Source organism: Erinaceus europaeus, chromosome 20 (genome assembly GCF_950295315.1).
Source record: "Erinaceus europaeus chromosome 20, mEriEur2.1, whole genome shotgun sequence".
In the NCBI taxonomy this organism is placed as follows: domain Eukaryota; kingdom Metazoa; phylum Chordata; class Mammalia; order Eulipotyphla; family Erinaceidae; genus Erinaceus; species Erinaceus europaeus.
Genome location: NC_080181.1, coordinates 48,810,879 through 48,832,493, shown reverse-complemented (window position 1 = coordinate 48,832,493; position 21,615 = coordinate 48,810,879). Strand labels below are relative to the sequence as shown.

Here is a 21,615-nt window from a genome sequence, read left to right as displayed (position 1 = left end):
ATGTTGTAGCAATTACACTGGAAAAGTGCTTCCCAAGATTGATTGCTCTGATCTGTAGTTCAATTGTAAATTAGAATACACATCCCCCCAGGGACCCACGGCCCCCTCTTTGTGATTAAGAAAAAAAGCCCCATAAGAGGCTGATAGCTGAAGTTCTCCCTCTCTTTTACTTTCAGGCAATTAGCTTGATGAAATGGCCTCTTTTTTGTGTACCCTGGAAGTGTAAACCAATATCATAATGAAATATATGATGTTTATTCTATTATTTTCACCTTGCTGGGTAGGCGGGAATGCATAAAGCTTTCTCTGCTACGTTTACTGATTCACAAGTAAACTATTCCTTAAAGATGTCCTGTGTGCCTCTGAGGTCTCGGCTGCACAGCCCCTGATGGTGGGTTAACCTTCCTGCACAGGCCCATGCATTACAGAGGAGAAGGCACCTGCCCAGGTAGTGGGGCAATGGGATTCTGAGGGCTGAGAGCCATCTAGCCAGTGGCCTTAATGGCGGCAGGGGAGGTGACATACCACAGATGGCAGCAGCTGGGTGGGTGGGGACCCTGGGACACTTTGCCAAAGGGAGAATACCGCTGTTCCAAATGTGGGTTTCACCTCCTGGGTGAAAACCAGCATCTTGGCCCCTATCTTTGTGCGGTGGATGGTAACCTTACACAGAGTTTGGAGCAGCCCCCTCCCTACAGTGACATAGAAAATTAGAAAATAACAAGGGTACCATTCCACACCATTCCCCACCACCAGAGTTCTGTGTCCCCATTCCCTCCATCGGAAACTGCAGTGCATCTCCCAAGGTCATAGGTATGGGTTGAGCATTATTATTATTTTTTTAATATGTATTTCCTTTTGTTGCCCTTGTTGTTTTATTGTTGTTGTTGTTATTGATGTCATCGTTGTTGGATAGGACAGAGAGAAATGGAGAGAGGAGGGGAAGACAGAGAGGGGGAGGGAAAGACAGACACCTGCAGACCTGCTTCACCACCTGTGGAGCGACTCCCCTGCAGGTGGGAAGCCAGGAGCTCTAACCGGGATCCTTACACTGGTCTTTGCGCTTTCCGCCACCTGCGCTTAATCCACTGCGCTACCGCCCAGCTCCCGAAGCAGAGATCTTTAAGCACTGGGCCGATGAGTAGAATCTCCTATGGCAGGTGCATTTCCAAAGCTATTTGCTTTCTTTGGATGCAATATGTGAAGATGCTTTCTTTCCATGCTTGCTGAGGAAAGGGAAAGGGAGAAGGGGGAAGAAGTCAGTTGTTCCAACTGACAAGATGGAAATAGAAAAGAAGAAAAAAGAAGCTAAATGTAAAAAAGCCCCTCTTGGCCTACAAGAGGTTACATGATGGAATCCTTATCAGGCTGTTGGCTACTGTGCCCACTCTGCATTCCAGTTGGTTGCCACTCTGCTGTAACTCTTTCATACACCAAGCCCACACTGGTCTGTCTCCTGTCTGAACAAATCCATCCCTGTCTTCTTTCATATGAACCCTACCTGAATTTCTCTTTTTCAGTCTATTTATTTATTTATTTATTGGATTAAGACAGAGAAATTGAAAGGGGGAAAGAGAGGGAAAGAGACAGAGAGACACCTGCAGCACTGCTTACAAAGTTTTCCCCCTACAGGTGGGAGACTAGGTGCTCGAACCCAGGTCCTTGCACATTGTAACAAGTGCACTGCCTGGCTCCCTCTTGCCCTCTTTCTATGGCTGTAAAGCCTAACTCTCTCCAAGCCATGTTCTGTGCAGATCTAATGAAGCTCCTCCAGAGCTGAGCTGGAAGAGGGGAAAACTGAGCATATCTGGTATGGTATCTGGTAATTCTCAGGAACAACGGAAGTCTGGCATTAGCCAGTCATCTGTTCAAACGTTACAGTACAGCCAGGAGATACTTTGTACACAGTGAATGAACTGGAGTAGGGAACTGGCCTAGGGAACCCAAAAGTAGGCATCCTCAATACAGAGTAACACTAGCCATGGCTATATGAGAAACAGGTCATATAGTCACTCTCCTTTGACCAGGCCCTTCCCCATTCCAAATCCTCTGCCCTTCATTATAGCACGTGATGGCCACAACAGGCTAGCATCCTCATCTCCACGAGTCAACACTAAGAGCCACAGAGCAGGAGAGTAACGCTTCATATTTACTACTTTATCGTTAAAATGTGCCTGGCCCTTGCAGGTGCTTGGGAAGGCTGGTCTGTTTCCTTTGTTCGAAGGTGTGGACCACTGTGCGTTCATTGCTCATTTTTCTTCCTGACTCCTTAATGTTAGTTCATGGAGGGTAGAATAAATACTTGCATCTTTGTAGCTCCATGGAGTATGGAACATAGAGTTGATTCATCTGCGGGACAATGTGTGCAAAACAAAACAATGGGAGGAATTTTCGGGGAGTCGGACGGTAGCGCAGCAGGTTGAGTGCATGTGGTGCAGAGTGCAAAAACTGGCTTAAGGATCTCAGTTTGAGCCCCCGGCTCCCCACCTGCAGGGGAGTCACTTTACAGGTGGTGAAGCAGGTCTGCAGGAGTCTGTCTTTTTTTTCCCCCTCTCTGTCTTCCCCTTCTCTTTCCATCTCTCTCTGTCCTATCTAACAACGACAACATCAATAAAAACAATAATAACTACAACAACAATAAAAAACAAGGGCAACAAAAGGGAAAATTTTAAAAAAAGAATTTTCAGGGCTGGGGAGATAGTATAATGGTTATGCAAATGACTTGTAAACCTGAGGTTAGGAGCTCCTAAGTTCAGCCCCCAGCTATACCATAAGCCAGAGCTGAATAGTGCTGCAGTAAGAAACAAATTATTTTTGTTTCATTAATACAATGGGATTTGCATCGAATTTCTATTCATTGGTGAGAGATGTTCCCTTAATACTAACAGTTAACTACCTCAACTAAGAGAGACTTCCTCCATATGACAAGAAAATAGAAAATGGAAAAGTGCTTGTAAAAACTGACTAAGTCTAAAAAACAAAAGTCAATAACTAAATGAACGGTCCTGACTCAGTTTCCTCCTGTTGAGATGGCATTAGAGTTCTGTGAGATGTTGTCTTCCAGAGAGTCTGAGGGAGGGACACGGGGCATTCTCTCTGCATTATCGATGCATTTACTTATTTATTTTTATTTTTTAAATATCCTTATTTATTTATTATTGGATAGAGACAGAGAGAAATTGAGAGGGGTGGGGGAGGTAGAGAGGGAGAGAGACAGAGAGACACCTGCAGCCCTGCTTCACCACTTCTGAAGCTTTCACCCTGCAGGTAGGGACAGGGGCTTGAACCTGGGTCCTTGCACACTGTAATGTGAGTGCTTAACCAGGTGCGCCACTGCCTGCCCCACCCCCACATTTTATGACATTTTTGTTTTAACACACTGTCACTTTTTGAACTTCTTCATATCATTGCCCTGAGATTGATACAGATCTGGCATTTAGAATCAGTTACTTTAACTCGTCTAATACTAATAGATAGCTTTAGAACGTCAGCGATTTTTTAAAGTCGTACTTAATTCTGCATTATCACTGTACAGAATGCTAGTGGTGTCCATCAACCCTTAAGTCTAGGGAGTGAGTAGACAGACTACAGCTTACTCACCCCGGTCTTCATCCTTTGAGACCTGAACTCAAACTTAAAATAGACCCCTATCTCCATGTTTTTTTCCTCCATGTATTTATTTATTTATTTACTGATTTATTTATTGTGCTTAAAACCAAAAGACAAGGGCTCCTTTTGATTTTATAATTATTTTATTTAAAAAAAAAAAAACACAGATTGAAGCAAAAAAAGCCTTAGTGGCATGTGTGTCTACACATCAGCATTTGTGTGTGTGTATCTGTGTGTGTGTGTGTGTTTTTCTTTAAGAAAATGAAATGAACCATAAAATAAGCCCTTAACAGTAACCTAAGAAATAAAACAAAATCATTTACAACACATGGGATTGGTGCAGGATATGTCAAGATTAGATGGTTTAAGGGAACTCTCCTGAATGTGGAAGCAATTATAATGAAATTCATGACTCATTAGCAAGCATTCCATATTGTGTTTCTCATTTCTGGGTCAATGTAAGTAAGAAACACAGACTTCAGATTGAGATGTTTCATTGACTCTGGTGGGAGATTAGAGATAGCTGGGTCATGACAGAAAGCAAAGACATCAGGGTTCTGAAAGTCTTTCTTGCCCAGATGCAAGTAAGTGAGCCCTTACGGGGGGGGGGGGGGGGGGGCTCACAGTATATGTGTTTGAATGAAGTGGATGAAGGAAGAGCTGTCCGTAATTGTATGGCGATCCTTTCAGGACTCAAACGCATACCGGTGGATTTCGCGAGCATACTGCTTGGTATGCAAAATGGGTGGTGAACTCAAGTACCCAATACTGTACGTAATGGGAACCAGATGTCTCGCGGAGCGAGAAAAATATTTTATGGCAATAAATGTGACATTGATTCTTAAAGGGTTTGCTGCTTTGAACCAACGTTCCCAGTCTTTTTTTTTTTTCTTTCCTTCTTGTATAGGGAAATGGTTGAGAGTAGACTGTGTAAGCCTGATGTTTTCATCTTTGAAAAGAAGTGTTTTTACTTGCCCCTGACTTCTAAAATGCATACATAAAGAGAAATGATCTGAAAAAAAAAAGAGAGAGAAGTGATCTAGAAAAAAAGATAATTGGGGATTCGTTCAACTTAGGAAATCACTGTGCTGAGCGATAGACAGACAGACAGACAGACAGATGGACGGATGATAGATACAAATAAAGCATGACTCCTGCCCCACAGGAATTTGAAATGCACTAGACGTCCAGAGCTTTGCCTAGCTGTGTACACAGAATGCCCTGAGCATCGCAGGAAAAAGAGAAACTGCCGTGACACATGTGGCTTCTGTAAAGGAAGATGTCCCTGACCCATCTTCCAGTGCCCCCATTTCCGGTCCTTCCTGAAATCTCCCTGCCCTCTTTCCTGACCCACAGTCGCATTCCTCCAGCAGCCTGTCTCCACCCATTCCCATTGCAACCCCAACTTAGCAGCACGACTAGCAGTCCTGAAGTACAGACACCATCTGAGGAACAAAATACTCAAGAAACTGTTCATCAACTTGGGTTGTCTTTCTACTTGAGGTCCACTTTCTTCTTTGCCCTTCAACCATTTGCGACTTAAGGGAAGTCACTTCACCCTCCTCCTCTTCCTCCTTTTCCTCTTCCTCCTCATCTGACCTGCATTTTCTCCTCTAAAACATAAGGCTAGTGGAAACACCTGGCCCTGGACTTGGAGTCCAGGTTGAATGAGTTCCTGCACTCAAAGTGCTTTGTAAAGGACCACCTGAGAGACAGGGCACTTCCAGCCAAAACATTTTTCAATGGTCTGGTCAAGTTGTTATTTTTATTACCCCTGGGGCTTCACAACTTCAGGCTAACTTTTTCTGATAGACAGAGATGGAGAGATGAAGAGAAAGACACCACGGGGGGCGGGGGCTGGGTGGTAGAACACCCAGTTGAGGGCACACAAGCATTAATTACATGGGCATTACAGAGGGCGACCCCAGAAGAGGGGCAGGGAGAGCCAGCATCAGCCTTCACACAAGTGGATGGGGACACTATAAAGGGGGGTTCCAGCCTCGGCCATCATCTGACCTTGTCCTCAGAGAAGGCTGCGTGATAACCACCTGGCTGAGTCCAGTGTGAACTCAAAACCATAATGGATAATGATAATTTTTTTTAATGACTGTGGTAGCTTTCAGTGAGTAACTCTTGGGATCATCTGTCAACCAGAAATAGATAATTGGAGTGGACACAGTTGTTCTTGATCAATATCTGTTCAATTTAATCCAACAGCAAGTAATGGGAGGCAGCATCCTTTCTTTCTTGTCTGAAAGCCATTTTTTTTCCTTTTCTTTTATTAAACATTTTTATTTATTTATTATTGGATAGAGACAGGGAGAAATTAAGAGTGGAGGGAGAAAGACAGAGAGACACCTAAAGCCCTGCTTCACCGCTTGTGAAGCTTTCTCCCTACAGGTGGGGATCGGGATTTAAACCCGGGTCTTTGCACACTATAATGTGTGCACTTAACCAGATGTGCCACTGCCTGCCCCTAATCGTGCCACTTTTCTATGAAAAAAAAAAAAAATATATATATATATATATATATATATATATATATATATATATATATATATTGCCGTGACTTTTCCAACAACCTTTCTAGCTAGTTAATCTTTCTGGAGTTCCTTCCTTGTACTTGTACAGATTCTGCAAGACTGGGAGAGGATGATTAGAAATGTGTGAGGAAGCAGGCAGAGGCTGCCCTGCATGCAAGGGCAACACTCGTCTCAGATAAGTCAACAGTACACTACTTCACAGCTGCTGGGTCAAAGAGGAAATCAAGGAAGACATCAAAATGTTTCGAGAGGTCAATGAAAATGAAGACACAAGCTATCAAAATATTTGGAACACAGCTAAGGCAGGACTGAGAGGGAAGTTCATAGCCATACATACAAACGCACATTAGGAAATAAGAAAAAGCACAAATAAACAGCCTGATTGCACATCTTAAAGACCTAGAAGAAGAAGAACAAAGGGTTTGAACCCTAAAGCAACCAGAAGGACAGAAATCACTAAAGTTAGGGCAGAAATAAATAACACTGAAAATAAGAAAACCATACAAAAGAGCGATGAAAGTAAATGTTGGTTCTTCAAAAGAGTAAGAAAAATCGACAAACCTTTAGCCAGATTCACAAAACAAAAAAGGGAGAAGACCCAAGTAAATCGGATAGGAAATATCACAACAGACACCGCAGAAACTCAACATATCATGAGAGGCTTCTATGAACAACTATACGCTACCAAGCCAGGGAACCTGGGAGAAATGGACATATTTCTAGATATCTACAAACTTCCAAAATTAAATAAAGAGGAACTAGAAATATAAGCAGGCCAATCACAGCCAACAAAATTGAAACAGTTATCCAAAACCTTCCCAAGAATAAGCCACCTCAGATAATCTGCATTGTAAACTAAAAAAAAAAAACAAACAAAAAAAACATTCCACTAGGATATCAACAAGTATCTGTACTTTAGCAAAGCAAGCATGGTTATTAAATCCTGTCACAAGACTCTCCCAACAAGTGCCTTCCAGATTAATCATGCTGAACACGAATTAAAAACAGTTTGTTCTAAAAACCGATGTGCCTCAAATTTCTTTTTTCTTTTCTTGTTTCTATTTGACAGGACAGAGAGAAATTGAGAGGGGAGGAGAGACAGACAGAGAAGGAAAAAGATAAACAACTGCAGGCCTGCTTCTCCACTCATGAAGTGTCCCTCCCTTTGGTGGAGAGCAGGAGCTCAAACCTGGAACCTGGATCCTTGGGCATGGTGGTATGTGTGTTTAACTGGATATGCCACCACCCGACTCCCCCTTCCCCGGCCCCAACAGCATTCTTTCCCACCCTTTTCCTTCTTCATTGTCTCATTACCACCATTACTTCATTATTTTCTGTTCCTCAGCAGTTTTTATAGCCTAGTTCTATCTAACTCATTCATTCATTCATTCATTTTCTACAAATCTAGTTTTTACTCCCCACCCCTTTTTTAATAGACAGGGGAAAGTTGGAGAAGAGTGAGCTTGGCCAGAGAAGGAGAGAGGCACAGAATGGCCCCTGAACAGGTGACAAAGCACAAAAGCTTAATACCTAGAACTGCAAAAGCCACCCCGTACCCCAGCCCCACATGGAAGGGAACTGAGGGCCATCTGTGCTGCTGCTAGACACTGTCACTTGCGATGGATGAGCCCAGGCGGATGACTCTGCACAAATGCCCAAGTTTCTGGAATATTCAGTAAAGAAGTGAAGACACAGTTGCAGGGGGCAGGCAGTGGTACGTCTGGTTCAGCGCACACAGTATTAAGTGCAAAGACCCATGCAAGGATCTGAGTTCAAGCCCCCTGCTCCCCACCTGCAGGGGAGGGAAGCTTCATAAACTACAGAGTAGGTCTGCAGGTGTCTCTCTCTCTCCCTCTCTATCTCCTCCTCCCCCTCTCAATTTCTTTCTATCCTAACCACTCAAATGGGAAAAGGGGAAGCCAGGAGCAGTGAATTCATAGTGCCAGCACCAAGCCCCAGAGATAACACTGGAAGAGAAATAAAAAAGGTGGGGGTTGCAGGCAGTGGTGCACTGGGCTAAGCACACACACCACAGTGCACAAGGACACAAGTTCAAGTCCCTGGTCCCCACCTGCAGGGGGAAAGCTTCATAAGTGGTGAAGCTGGACTGCAGGTGTCTGTCTCTTTCCCTCTACCTCCCCCTCTCCTCTCAATTTCTCTCTTCCTCTATCAAATAAATAAATAAATAAATAAATAAATAAATAGACATTTTTAAAAGACCGAGAGACATGATTGCTAGCAGCAGATTGGCACAGTGCTCCGAGCACCAACCCCATGCACAGAGTGGACCGAGCACTCCAGAGCAATATCATCTCAGGTCAAGGAGAAAGCCCCGAGGCCCAAAAATAGCCACCCTGCCCAGTTGCCACCCGGTCTAAAATTACACCATTGAAGATTTATCCCTGCGCACACCTCACTCGCCTTTGGGAGCCAGCCTGAGAGCGGGTGGGGTGTAGGAAATGTCTTCACATGAAGGCGTAAGAGGCCTGACAGCTCACCCGAGTTATGTGGGGCCCGGAAAGGAGGGAGGTGTTGAAAGGAGAGAGACCAGGAAGTGTTGGGGAAAGGGGAGAGGAGGGGGGGGGAAACACCACCAAAGGGAAATGTCTCCAATTTCAGAGTTTTACCCCAAAGGAACCTCTCTGGCAAAGACATCAGAGAGCCGAGGCCTGAGCAATTGGCCAGTAAATTTGAAACCTGCACATAAACAGTCCTAATCATGTCCTTCTTGAGTTGTGCCCTTCAGAACTGTGCATGCTTCTACTACCAATTGCCCAAATGGAAGAAAAGTCAATTGTGGGACAATTAGAAAGAATAACAAGGAAGAATGTGAGGGAAAGGGTGTCTGCCCCATTGTGCTGAGACACTTGGGCAGCTGCTGAAGGCAGAGTCCGGTCGCTTCCGGGGGACGGGGGGGGGGGGGGGGGGGAGGTGGTTTCCACAGAAACGTGGGCAGCTCTGTCTGTATATAGAGAACTTTGGATAACCCGACCCAGGGAGATTTAGAAGCAAACAGAATAAAGGCAAGCTCGGGGACCGTGAAATAGCTCACTTGGCTAGTGCACTGCTTTGCCATTTATAAGACCTGGGTTTGAGTCTGAGTACCACCACCCTGGAGAAAGTTTCAGTGCTTTGGTCTCATTCATTCTTGTTCTTGTTTTTTTTATATATATTTTATTTTTTATCTATGAGAGGGATTGGGGGGGCGGGAGAGAGAAAGAGAGAGAACAAACCAGACATCACTCTGGTACGTGCTGCCAGGGATCGAACCCAGGACCTCATGCTTGAGAGTCCAACGCTCTATCCACTGCGCCACCTCCCCGACCACCTTCTCTCTCTCTTTTTTTTTAAAAAAAAATATATATATATATTTATTTATTATTGGATAGTGCCAGAGGGAGTTGAAAGGGGAGTGGGAGATAGAGAGGGAGAGAAACAGAGAGACACCTGCAGTCCCTGCTTCACCACTCATGAAGCTTTCATCTGAAGGTGGGGACCAGGGTCTTGAACAGGAGTCCTTGTGCATTGTTATGTGTGATCTCAACCAGGTGTGTTCTCATTCTCTCCGTCTCTGTCTCTATTGATATAAATAAAAGTACCCCTAGCTCAGTGTCTCAACAACCAACATTTCTATCGGATTCCCCCTTCTACTGAAATTTTCCAGAGGTATCGGTTAATGAAGGAGAAAGGAAGCCTTTGCAGTATTGGGTTGAACTTGGGACCTTCAGCTTGAAAGCTGGCCTATGTCCTCCCCTGCCCTGGCCTATTCCTATACTCCTATGGTATAAATACCTTCAGAAAGGAAAGGTCACCTCACTTAAGTCACCTCTGGGGCAAAAAGGACAGTCCCCTGGATGCCACTGGTTAGTTTTCAACCAAGGCAGGGGACAGAGTGCAGAATAGGGGCCAGGAAGATGGCTTGGGGCACAGAGCCATGACTTTGGTGTCTCACCCCCTCCACCACATGGAAACCATGCACAAGACTCAGGGTTGATCCCCAGCACTGCATTAAAAAACAAACAAACAAAAAACTAGTATACTCATGGGTTCTTTGGACTATAACTAAAATAGGCCTACTAGCTATCTACAAAATGGAGACCCCCAACTCTTCATCTGCAATATTCCAGCCTTTAAGCTCATATTTAGTCAATGATATGTTTTGTTTTATATGTTAACTCTTTTGTCAGCCACCAAGTTCCAGATGCTAACATGAGACCAACCAGACTTCCCTGGGCAGATGACCCCACCAATGTGTCCTGGAGCCCCACTTCCCCAGAGCCCTGCTCCACTAGGGAAAGATAGAGTCAGGCTGGGAGTATGGATCGACCTGCCAATGTCCATGGTCAGCAGGGGAAGCAATTACAGAAGCCAGACTTTCCACCTTCTGCATCCCACAATGACCCTGGGTCTATACTCCCAGAGGGTTAGAGAACAGGAACACTATCAGGGGAAGGGATGTGACACAGAGTCCTGGTGGTGGGAATTGTGTGGAGTTGTACCCCTCTTATCCTATGGTTTTTGTCAATGTTACCTTTTTATAAATAAAAATTTCTTTTTAATTATAAAGGTTGAAAAAAAAAAAGAAAAAGCAACCCCACCTGCAGGGAGAAAGCTTTGCAAGTGGTGAAGCAGGGCTGCAGGTCTCTCTCTGTCTCTCTCCCTCTCTATCTCCCTTTTTTGTCTCAATATCTGACTGTTTAATCAAATAAATAAAATTTTTTTAAAAAAAAATAGAGAAATCATGGAAAGAGAAAGGAAAAAAAGACTGAAAGAAGTGAGCCAAGTACTGAGAAAAACTGATCCCTCCCCGAACCACCAACGCTTCTACTCCACTTGACAGTTGATAAAGAATTGTTAGGACCCAAGGACCAGCGTAAAGATCCAGGTTTGAGCCCCCCGCTCCCCACCTGCAGAGGAGTCGCTTCACAGGTGGTGAAGCAGGTCTGCAGGTGTTTGTCTTTCTCTCTCCCACTCCATCTTCCCCTCTTCTCTCCATTTCTCTCTGTCCTATCCAACAACGATGACATAATAATAACTGCAGCAATAAAACAACAAAGGGAATAAATAAATACTATAAAAAATTGCTAGGAGAGCCAGGTGGTGGTGCACCTGGTTAAGTGTTCACATTACAGTGAGCAAGGACCCAGGTTCAAACCCCTGGTCCCCACCTACAGGGGGGGAAAGCTCTACTTCCTCCTCCCCTCTCAACTTATCTCTGTCTCGATCCAATAATAAATAAATAAAAATATAATTTTAAAAAGAATTAAAAAGAAATCTCACTGCTAATGATCTAAAAGAGAACTCAAGAGAAAAGCAGATTGGGCACTTGCTCAAGATTATACCGTTGAACACATGGGCCGATCTTAAAGCCCTAATATAACTACCAGAGTCCCTCTCCTCTCCTCCACTTCAGTGGTCTTTGGAGTTACAGAACATACAAATTCAAAAAAGGAAACAAAAAAGTTACTTTGAAAGCTATGAGTAATGTGCTGGGTGATTTACTACAAACGTTTCCCTTTTTAGCTTTGCCTCGTTCATTCACTCAACGGATAGTGGTGCTATCTGCACTGGTGGACCAATCTCTGGTATTGTCTGAGTAATTGGAGTTGTCCTTCTTGGAGAGCTCTCTTAAATGACTCCTGGGGTGGGGGGGGGGGGGGGGTCGGGCAGTAGGTGGAGTGGGTTAAGCGCACATGGCGCAAAGCACAAGGACCGGATTCCGGCTCAAGTCCCCGGCTCCCCACCTGGGTGGGGGGGTGTCTCTTCACAAGTGGTGAAGCAGGTCTTCAGGTGTCTTTCTCTCCCCCCTCTGTCTTTCCTTCCTCTCTCAGTTTCTCTCTGTCCTATCCAACAACAGTGACAGCAATGACAACAATAACAATCACAAGGGCAACCAAAGAGGAAAAATAGCCTCCAGGAGCAGTGGATTTGTGGTGCAGACACTGAGCCCCAGCGATAACTCTGGAGGCAAAATAAATAAATTAAATAAGTAAAAAAAATTTTTTAATTAATTAATTTATTTATTTATTCCTTTTGTTGCCCTTGTTGCTTTGTTGTTGTAGTTATTATTGATGTCATTGTTGTTGGATAGGACAGAGAGAAATGGAGAGAGGAGGGGAAGACAGAGAGGGGGAGAGAAAGACAGACACCTGCAGACCTGCTTCACCGCCTGTGAAGTGACTCCCCTGCAGGTGGGGAGCCGGGGGCTCGAACCAGGATCCTTCCGCTGGTCCTTGTGCTTAGCGCCACCTGCGCTTAACCCGCTGCGCTACCGCCCGACTCCCAGTAAAAATTTTTTTTAAATGATTCCTGGATGGTCAGTCTCCCCTGTCTGCTTTTCAGAGAGTCACTTCCTATGTGACACACAATTGAAAGTGACACATGCTGTCGCTCCCCAGACACCTCTCCAAGTGTCCTCTAGTCCTCAAGACCATCAGAAGTGAAGTTTTTTTTTTTCCTTTTGTTGCCCTTGTTTTTCATTGTTGCTGTAGTTATTATTGTTGTTGTTACTGATGTAGTCATTGTTGGATAGGACAGAGAGAAAGGGAGAGAGGAAGGGAAGACAGAGGAGGGTGAGATAAACATAGACGCCTGCAGACCTGCTTCACTGCCTGTGAATCGACTCCCCTGCAGGTGGGGAGCTGGGGACTCAAACTGGATCCTTATGGCCCTCCTTGTAGTGCTTGTGCTTCGAGCCATGTGCACTTAACGTGCCGCGATACCCTCTGACTCCCAGAAGAGAAGAATTCTTTTTTTTTTTTTAGTTAGTTTCCCTTTTGTTGCCCTTGTTGTTTTTTTATTGTTGTTGTTATTGATGTCATCATTGTTGGATAGGACAGAGAGAAATGGAGAGAGGAGGGGAAGACAGAGAGGGGAAAAGAAAGACAGACACCTGCAGACCTGCTTCACTGCTTGTGAAGTGACTCCCCTGCAGGTGGGGAGCCGGGGGAACCAGGATCCTTAAGACGGTCCTTGCACTTTGCACCACATGTGCTTAATCTGCTGCACTACTGCCCGGCTCCCAGAAGAGAAGAAATCTTATCTTCACTTGCTACCTTACTACTAGCCTATCCTTGCTAGAAAAGCTTTTCATCAAATTTTCACCAATGCAGAGAACTCTGGGGAAGGAGAAGGAGGGAAAGGATAGAGGGCATTGGGATGGTGGTGCATGATGGTGAAAAAGGTTCTAAGTGACGGGTGACAGGATTCTGTAGACACCTGTCACACAGAGACAACCAGTTGTACCAATGTGCCAACAACAGCTCTGTAAGCTATTAACTCCCCCCAAAAAATAAAATTATAAAAAGAAAAGCAGGTCATTGGGACCAAGGACTCTCTCTTGCTGAAAACTGTCTCTCTGGGAACATATGGACTCGATAACTATTTGTCCATAAATGCCATTAATTATAGAGAAGAGGTCTTATCCTAATGCCTATTTGTGTCAAAGAAACATGAAACCACTGACAAAAGATTTTTAAAAATCATCCTGTTTAATCAAGACCATGGATGTATGCCTTAAGAGCAAAATTGTTTTTAAAGATGGGCTTGGAATACAAGGGAAGAAAATGTCTGGGAGAAGTTAGACTCCACTTGAAATGGGCCACGTCATACAGGAACAAGGGCCATCTTGTGACGCAGAAAGGTCACAAATGGAAAACAAATAAAAGGAACCACTTTTCTCTGCTTAATCTACTTGTGGAATTTACTGCCTTGGGATATTATTGAGGCGAACAGTCCAGCAAAATTCAAGAGAGGATTAGACATTCATACCAATAGGAATAATGTTGGCTGTTAGACCAGGTTAAAAAGTTACAAGCCATGTCGGTCCTGGACTCCAGGTTATAACTGTTTAGCAGCTGAGACAAGGAAGGTAATTCCCTCTTGTGATACAGTGTTGGAAGGTTGACCAGATGCCCAGCCACTTAATTTTGGTTTCTTCTTTAATACAGAGACTATAACTTTGGGAATTTTCCTGGAGAAAACCAACCATACCCTCTTACCTTGCTATCCCCGTCTCCTTGCAAGGTCCCAGAGCAGAGAGGATGAAAGAAATCTTCTGGGATTTATACCTGGGAATTTTTTTTTTCAACTTCAGAAAACAGAAAAGGGGAAAAAACAATAATGATCACCTTTCTGATGCCGAAAACAGCTCATGGAATGAGAGCAGACGCTCGCTCTGATCTTTTTTAGTGGCATAAGCCATAGCGTCAGGAGGAAACCTTTCAAGCCCTGGTGACCCTGAGCGCTGGAAGAATCTCATGGAAGACCCCCGACCACACATCTTTCCCCTCCCTCCAACACAATGCCTTCTGTGCATGGACGTCACATGTCTGTGTTCAGTGAGCGCGCACTTCCGCACGTGCGGTAAAGAAGGCTGTTCAGCCCACCCCCACCCACACCCCCATCCCGCAAAGATTTTCTCTTTGTTAAGGAGTGGCTATTACACTACCGGGCACACCCTTTGGATCTTGACCATGTCAGCTAGGTGCTTTTTTATTTATTTTTTCTTAAGCCCAATGTGGAAAAACCAAAAGGCCATCATTACCCAGTCATGAAAGAAGCACCGCTAGCAGGCTAAAGAAAACATGAAAACTAAATTACTCATTATGCTGACTTACTTCGCAAACTTTAGTTAACTGGGTGCAGACAGCTGGCGAACCTGTGTTAGCATGTGCTCCATTCATGAGAGAACATCATCCAATCTGTGGGGCAAAAAAAAAAATACTCTGTACGTCAAAACAGAAACGGATTTTTTTTAAAAATTATATTCATTTGTTTCTATTCCCTTTTGTTGCCCTTATTTTTTTTTTAAGTATCTTTATTTATTTATTGGATAGGGATAGCCAGGAATTGAGAGGAAGGGGGAGATAGAGAGGGCAAGAGACAGAGAGACACCTACAGCCCTGCTTCACCACTTGTGAAACTTTCCTCCTGCAGGTGGGGACCAGGAGCTTGAACCTGGGTCCTTATGACCTGTAACATGTGCGCTCAACCAAGTGCGCCACCACCTGGTCCCGCCCTTGTTGGTTTTTATTGTTGTAGTTATTATTGTTGTTGCTATTGATGTCGTTGTTGTTTCCGGATAGGACAGAGAGAAATGGAGAGAGGAGGGGAAGACAGAGAGGGGGAGAGAAAGAGAGACACCTGCAGACCCTCTTCACCGATTGTGAAGTGACTCGCCTGCAGGTGGGGAGCTGGGGGCTCCAACCGGGATTCTTACTCCGGTCCTTGTGCTTTGTGCCACGTGCGCTTAACCCGCTGTGCTACCGCCTGACTCCCTTTTTTTAATTTTCAAATCAGCAATGAACTTAAAAGTTGCTATAGATTTCTGGATACAAACAAATTCTACATATTTTTTTCCAAAAAATGTTGGGCAAACGCTGTTTTGTTTTCTGGGAGAAAGAATGACAAAGAACCTGGATATTTTCAAGTATATTCTCAATCATGAATCTAGATAGTCCTCCCCAAAAATTCTCAAGTCCTCTGGACAAATTGCTTTCTATTTACCTATAAAATGTGCTTCCCGGGGTCAGGCGGTAGCACAATGGGTTGAGCTCGCAAGAGTGAAACGCAAGGATCCACGCAAGACTCCTAGTTGGAGGCCTTGACCCCCACCTCCAGGGGGATGTCTTCAAAATCGGTGAAGCAGGTCTGCAGGTATCTATCTTTCTCTCCTCCTCTCTGTCTTCCCCTCCTCTCTCCATTTCTCTCTGTCCTATCCAACAACGACGACAGCAATCATAACAACAACGATAAACAACAAGGGCAACAAAAGGGAAATATAGCCTCCAAGAGCAGTGGATTCCTAGCACAGGCACCGAGCCCCAGCAATAACTCTGGAGGCAAAAAAAAAAAAAAAGGAAACATAATGAAATTGAGTTTAATCTGAGCAGATCTTTTACTAGTGATTTAATATTGATTTACAAAATTTTGAGACAATAGGAGTATAATTCCATACGGTTCCCACCACCAGAATTCTATAATTCTGGGTCCCCATCTCCCTATGCTGGAAACTGTGGTCATCGTTCTCCCAAGGTCATAGATATGGGTTGACTATTATTTCTAATTACTACAAAGTATTTGACAGGGTACCTGTCATATATTATACAGAAAACTAATGCCACTAGTTGTTCTTATTACATACATTTTGCCTGTGTCTTTGCAGTCGTGAGGAATGCAGACCTATTTCAGTAGTATGGCCTAGTTCATATAACTAGCAACATCAAAAACATTGCATAGCACCGTTCCCATACTGTCAGGTTCCTACCTGGGTTCAAATTACTGTAAACAATGCTTTAGTGAACATCCTTAAACATTGTTTTTTTGGTAGTTAGCATGGATAGAAGTAAAGTTATTTGGCATGGGAGTTGGGCAGTAGCGCAGCGGGTTAAGCACACATGGCACAAAGCGCAAGGACTGGCTCAAGGATCTGGGTTCGAGCGACCCCGGCTCCCCACCTACAGGGTCATTGCATCACAGGGGGTGAAGCAGGTCTGCAGGTGTCTCTCTTTCTCTCCTCCTCTCTGTCTTCCCCTCCTCTCTCCATTTCTCTTTGTCCTATCCAACAACGATGACATCAACAACAATAACTACAACAATAAAAAACAAGGGCAACAAAAGGGAATAAATAAATATTAAAAGAGTTAAAAATATATTTGGCCTGAGTTATCATTGTGTATGTGTGTTATATATGTGTATATTCTCTCTCTCTCTCTCTCTCTCTCTATATATATATATATATATATATATATATATATATATATTAGTTTGAATACACTGCTTGCATTTCAGAGGCTCCAGGTTCTTTTTTTTTTGCCTCCAGGATTATTGTTGGGGCTCAGTGCCTGCACTATGAACCCACTGCTTCTGGAGGCCATTTTTTTCCATTTTGTTGCCTTGTTGTTGTTGTTATTGTTGTCACTGATATTGATGTTGTTGTTGGACAGAGAGAAATGGAGAGAGGAGGGACAGACAGAGGGGGGAGAGAAAGATAGACACCTACAGACCTGCTTCACCGCTTCTGAAACAACTCCCCTGCAGGTGAGGAACTGGGGGTTCGAACCGGGATCCTTGTGCCAGTCTTTGCTCTTTGCACCGTGTACGCTTAACCTGCTGCGCTACCGCCAGGCCTCCTGGCTCCAGGTTCTATCCCCAACACCATAAAGGCTTTCTGGATTCTCATTCTCTCTCTCTCCCTCTCTCTCTCCCTCTCTTCCTCTCCCTCTCCCTCTCCCTCTCCCTCTCCCTCTCCCTCTCCCTCTCCCTCTCCCTCTCCCTCTCTCTCTCTCTCTCTGAATGAAAAAGTGTCCTGGGAGTGGTGAAATCATGCATACACACAAGAAGCAAATAAATCCTGAAATAAAAAGTAAAGACAGCAAAATGTTCAAATAAGTTTTTGTGCAGCTAGAGAAAACATAAGAATAATAAGTCTGTGCAGGCTGTGAATTTTCATGTCCTTCAGACCAGCCTGGTTCCCTCCAAGCACTTTCTCAAGGCCTCAGACTCAACTTCTGGGACATTTCCAGTCGTGCAGCCATGCACCTTGGAGTTTTCCGGCTGAGTGAAGTCACAGAGGGGAGTGAGTGGTTTCTGGGTGTCGTACCAGCTGGCCCTTCGAAAGCCAGAGACTCAGCTGCCTGCCGCTGTGGTCGATTCCGTGCCCACGGGACCATTCCCAGAGGAAACAGGGTCTGGCAGGCGTAACATCAATATTTTCTTGCAAGGTGGACTAATACAGAATGGTTGTGACCCCACGTCTAACCACAAAACATGGAAGGTGTAACTCAAGCAGGCCTATCACCTGAGCTCTGAAAGGGATCAACTCAGGAAGAACAGTTGGTTTGTGCAGCTTTTGCAAGAGACCTGCTTTTAGTGGAGAGGCAGGTCATGTAACTCTGCTGTGGTGGGCATTATGTGGCATTATACCCCTGTTATATTACAATCGTGTTAATCATTATTAATTCACTAGTAAAATTCATAAAAAGATAGCCAATGCCTGGCTTTGTGGGAAGAAGAGAAAAGAACAGAAAGGGAAAGAGAGAGAGAGAGACCACTTTCGCCTTTAGCAGTAAATTCACTACATCTGAAAAGCAAAGGGAATGGACCAAGCTGAAATAGAAAAATTTCCAGCAAAGTGGTCCGGGAGGTGGCACAGTGAATAAAGCACTGGACTCTCAAGCATGAGGTCCTGAGTTCTATTCCTGGAGTTCGATCCCTTGCAGCACATGCACCAGAGTGATGTCTGGCTCTTTCTCTCTCCTCCTATGTTTCTCATTAATAAATGAATAAAATCGGGAGTCAGGCGGTAGCACAGCGGGTTAAGCGCACGTGGCGCAAAGCACAAGGACAGGCATAAGGATCCCGATTCGAGCCCCAGGCTCCCCACCAGCAGGAGGATCGCTTTGCAAGCAGTGAAACAGGTCTGCAGGTGTCTGTCTTTCTCTTCCCCTCTCTGTCTTCCCCTCCTCTCTCCATTTCTCTCTGTCCTATCCAACAACAACAATAGCTATGACAACAATAGCAACTACAATAAGCACAACAACAACAAGGGCAACCAAATGGGAAAAATAGCCTCCAGGAGCAGTGGATTCCTAGTGCAGGCACCGAGCCCAGCAATAACCCTGGAGGCAAAAATAACAATAAGAAGATAAATAAATAAATAAATAAATAAAATATTTTAAATAAAAGAAAAGGAAAGGAAAATGTCCAGCAGAAATCACCAGGCAAAAGGATTCTTTCACCCTGCCCACTGCACGCCTCATTAATCCATGCTTGCTCTTCAAATAATTTTTGAGGGCTGGGGAGATAGCTCATTTGGATAGTGTCCCCACATACAGAAGGAAGCTTGGGGCCTATGGTCTTTTTTTTATTTAATTTAATTTTTTTTTATTTCTTTATGGGGGATTAATGTTTTACAGTCAACAGTAAATAGAGCAGTTTGTACCTGCGTAACATTTCTCAGTTTTCCACATAACTATACAACCCCCACTAGGTCCTCTGTCATGCTTTCCAGGACCTGTACTCTCCCCTACCCCACCCCAGATGCAATACACCAACCCTATGGTCTCTTTCACTCTCATTTTCTTTCTTGCTCTGTCTCCCTGTCTCTTATTTAAAAAAAAAAAAATCTTAGGCGCCAAGGTTTATTTGACTTTGTTCTATTGGCTTGTCCAAGAAGTCACAACATATGTTTCTCTTTCTCCCTTCCTTCCTTGCTTCCTTCCTTCCTTCCTTCCTTGCTTCTTTTCTCTTCCTTTTTTCCACCCTTCTTTCCTTCCTTTTTTTTAAATGATGTTTTAAAATATTTTAATTATCCCCCACCTGCAGGGGAGTCGCTTCACAGGCGGTGAAGCAGGTCTGCAGGTGTCTGTCTTTCTCTCCCCCTCTCGGTCTTCCCCTCCTCTCTCCGTTTCTCTCCGTCCTATCCAACAACGACGACGTCAATAACAACAATAGAACAACAAGGGCAACGAAAGGGAATAAATAAATATTTTAAATTATATATATTTGATTTATCTTTATTTGATAGTTACAGTTAGAAATTGAGAGGGAAGGGGGAGGTAGACAGAAAGACACATGCAGCACTGCTTCACCACTTGTGAAGCTTTTCTTCTCCTGGTGGGGACTAGGGGCTTGAAGCTAGGTCCTTGGGCATTGTAACAGGTATGCTCAATCAGGTGCACCACCACCCAGCCCCCTTCCTTTCTCTCTCTCTCTCTCTCTCTCTCTCTCTCTCTCTCTCACTTTGCCTCCAGGTGCTTCATGCTGGCACTAAGAATCCACCACTCCTGACAGCCATCCCCCCCTTTATTTTTTGTTTTGCTTTTTTTATTTTATGTGATAGGACAGAGAGAAAGGAGGGGGTTAGAGAGAAAGATAGACACCCACAGACCTGCTTCACTGCTTTTGAAACTTCCCCCCTCCTGCAGGTAGGAAGCAGGGGCTCAAACCTGGGTTCTTGCACATAGTACTTATTATGTGGTTTTAACAGGCAGGATGTGCCACTGCCCGGCCCCCACTATGTTTTCCTGCAGAACCATTATGCTGCCTCCACAGCCCTTCCCTCTGTGTTTTTCTATGCAAAACTGTGTCTTGACTTTTCTGACAAACCAATAAGAAAAAAAGCATCTGCCCTCCCTGTGCACCTAAGTCAAATTCTCTGCTAAGAAAATGATGTTCTGTTGCTGTGGCTCATGTGAATGACTCAAGTGGCTTCTCTTTGCCCTCTCACAATGGAGTGTTCGCCTAAGAAGCACCCCGAAAAGGTCGGCTCTTCTGACGCTCCTGGATGGCGTGCCACTAGTTTGGTTCACCAAAAGGGTAGGATCAGTCACGCCAGTGATTGGGATGCCTGGTCTGGCATTGAGTCCTAGCTGGGTATGAAGTACACCTACAGACAGGCAGTGGGGTAGGGGAGGGTTCAGGCTGTGGCACATCTGGTTAAGTGCACACATTACAGTGTGCAAAGACCCGGGTTCAAGCCCCTAGTCCCCATCTGGAGGGGAAAGCTTCACTAGTGGTGAAGCAGGGCTGCAAGTGTCTCTCTTCTCAACCTCTCTCCCTCTCTCTCTCTCTCTCTCTCTCTCTCTCTCCCTCCCTCTCCCTCTCCCTCTCTCTCTATATCAAATAAATAACTTTTTTTTTTCTTTTACCAGAGCACTGCTCAGCTCTGGCTTATGGTGGTGTTGGGGATTGAACCTGAGACCTTTGGTGCCTCAGACATGAAATGCTTTTTGCATAACCATAATTCTATCTCCCCAGCCTGATTTTTTTTAAATTACAGACAGACAACAAGGTAGAAGGGATACAGACTCAACCCCCCTCCCCCAGCCCCATCCCTTCGAGTTGTGTGACCTCACAACAGCAATCAACCTCTTGGAGTCTGTGCTGCCTGCTGTGTGAGAGACAGAAAGACTCTGCCTTGCAGACTTAGTGGGAAGATTTTGTATGTCCATGTACGTCTATGCAGATGCCAAGACAGATGGAATAGACAGATAGACAGATAAGCTTGCCTTAAAGTTTTTTATTTTCAAATTAATGACTCCTCTCCCCTCTTAGCTCTCACAAGGTGATTTTGTGGAAAGCTAAGCAAGAAAGAAAGGAAAGGAAGGAAGGAAGGGAGGGAGGGAGGGAGGGAGGGAGGGGGGGAGGGAGGGAGGGAGGAAGACATCTTTGGTATGATAGCACTAGAACCTTGGAAATGGTTGTGATGACTCTTAGGCATACACAAACATATGAGTGTGAACCTTTACCCCTAAAATTTCATATTGCAAACTGATACTTTAAAAAAAAAAAACTCTCCATAGAAGTAAATTTTTCATGGATTAAAATCCTGGTCTTGGGAGTCGGGCGGTAGCCCAGTGGGTTAAGCGCAGGTGGAGCAAAGTGCAAGAACCAGAGTAAGGATCCCAGTTCGAGCCCCCAGCTCCCCACCTGCAGAGGCGTCGCTTCACAAGCGGTGAAG

The 21,615-nt window shown here is 44.6% G+C and overlaps 1 long non-coding RNA gene across 1 annotated transcript in view; it reads right to left on the bottom strand.

Moving 5' to 3' along the window:
- The window catches only part of LOC132534859 (uncharacterized), a 538,114-nt gene that overhangs the window by 462,022 nt on the left and 54,477 nt on the right, over positions 1-21,615 (bottom strand). Inside the window, exons 7-8 of the long non-coding RNA XR_009546598.1 lie at positions 14,771-14,854; positions 14,153-14,241 (exon numbers count right to left, since the gene is read on the bottom strand). This is a non-coding gene — a long non-coding RNA (uncharacterized LOC132534859). The remainder of the gene's footprint in view (positions 1-14,152; positions 14,242-14,770; positions 14,855-21,615) is intronic.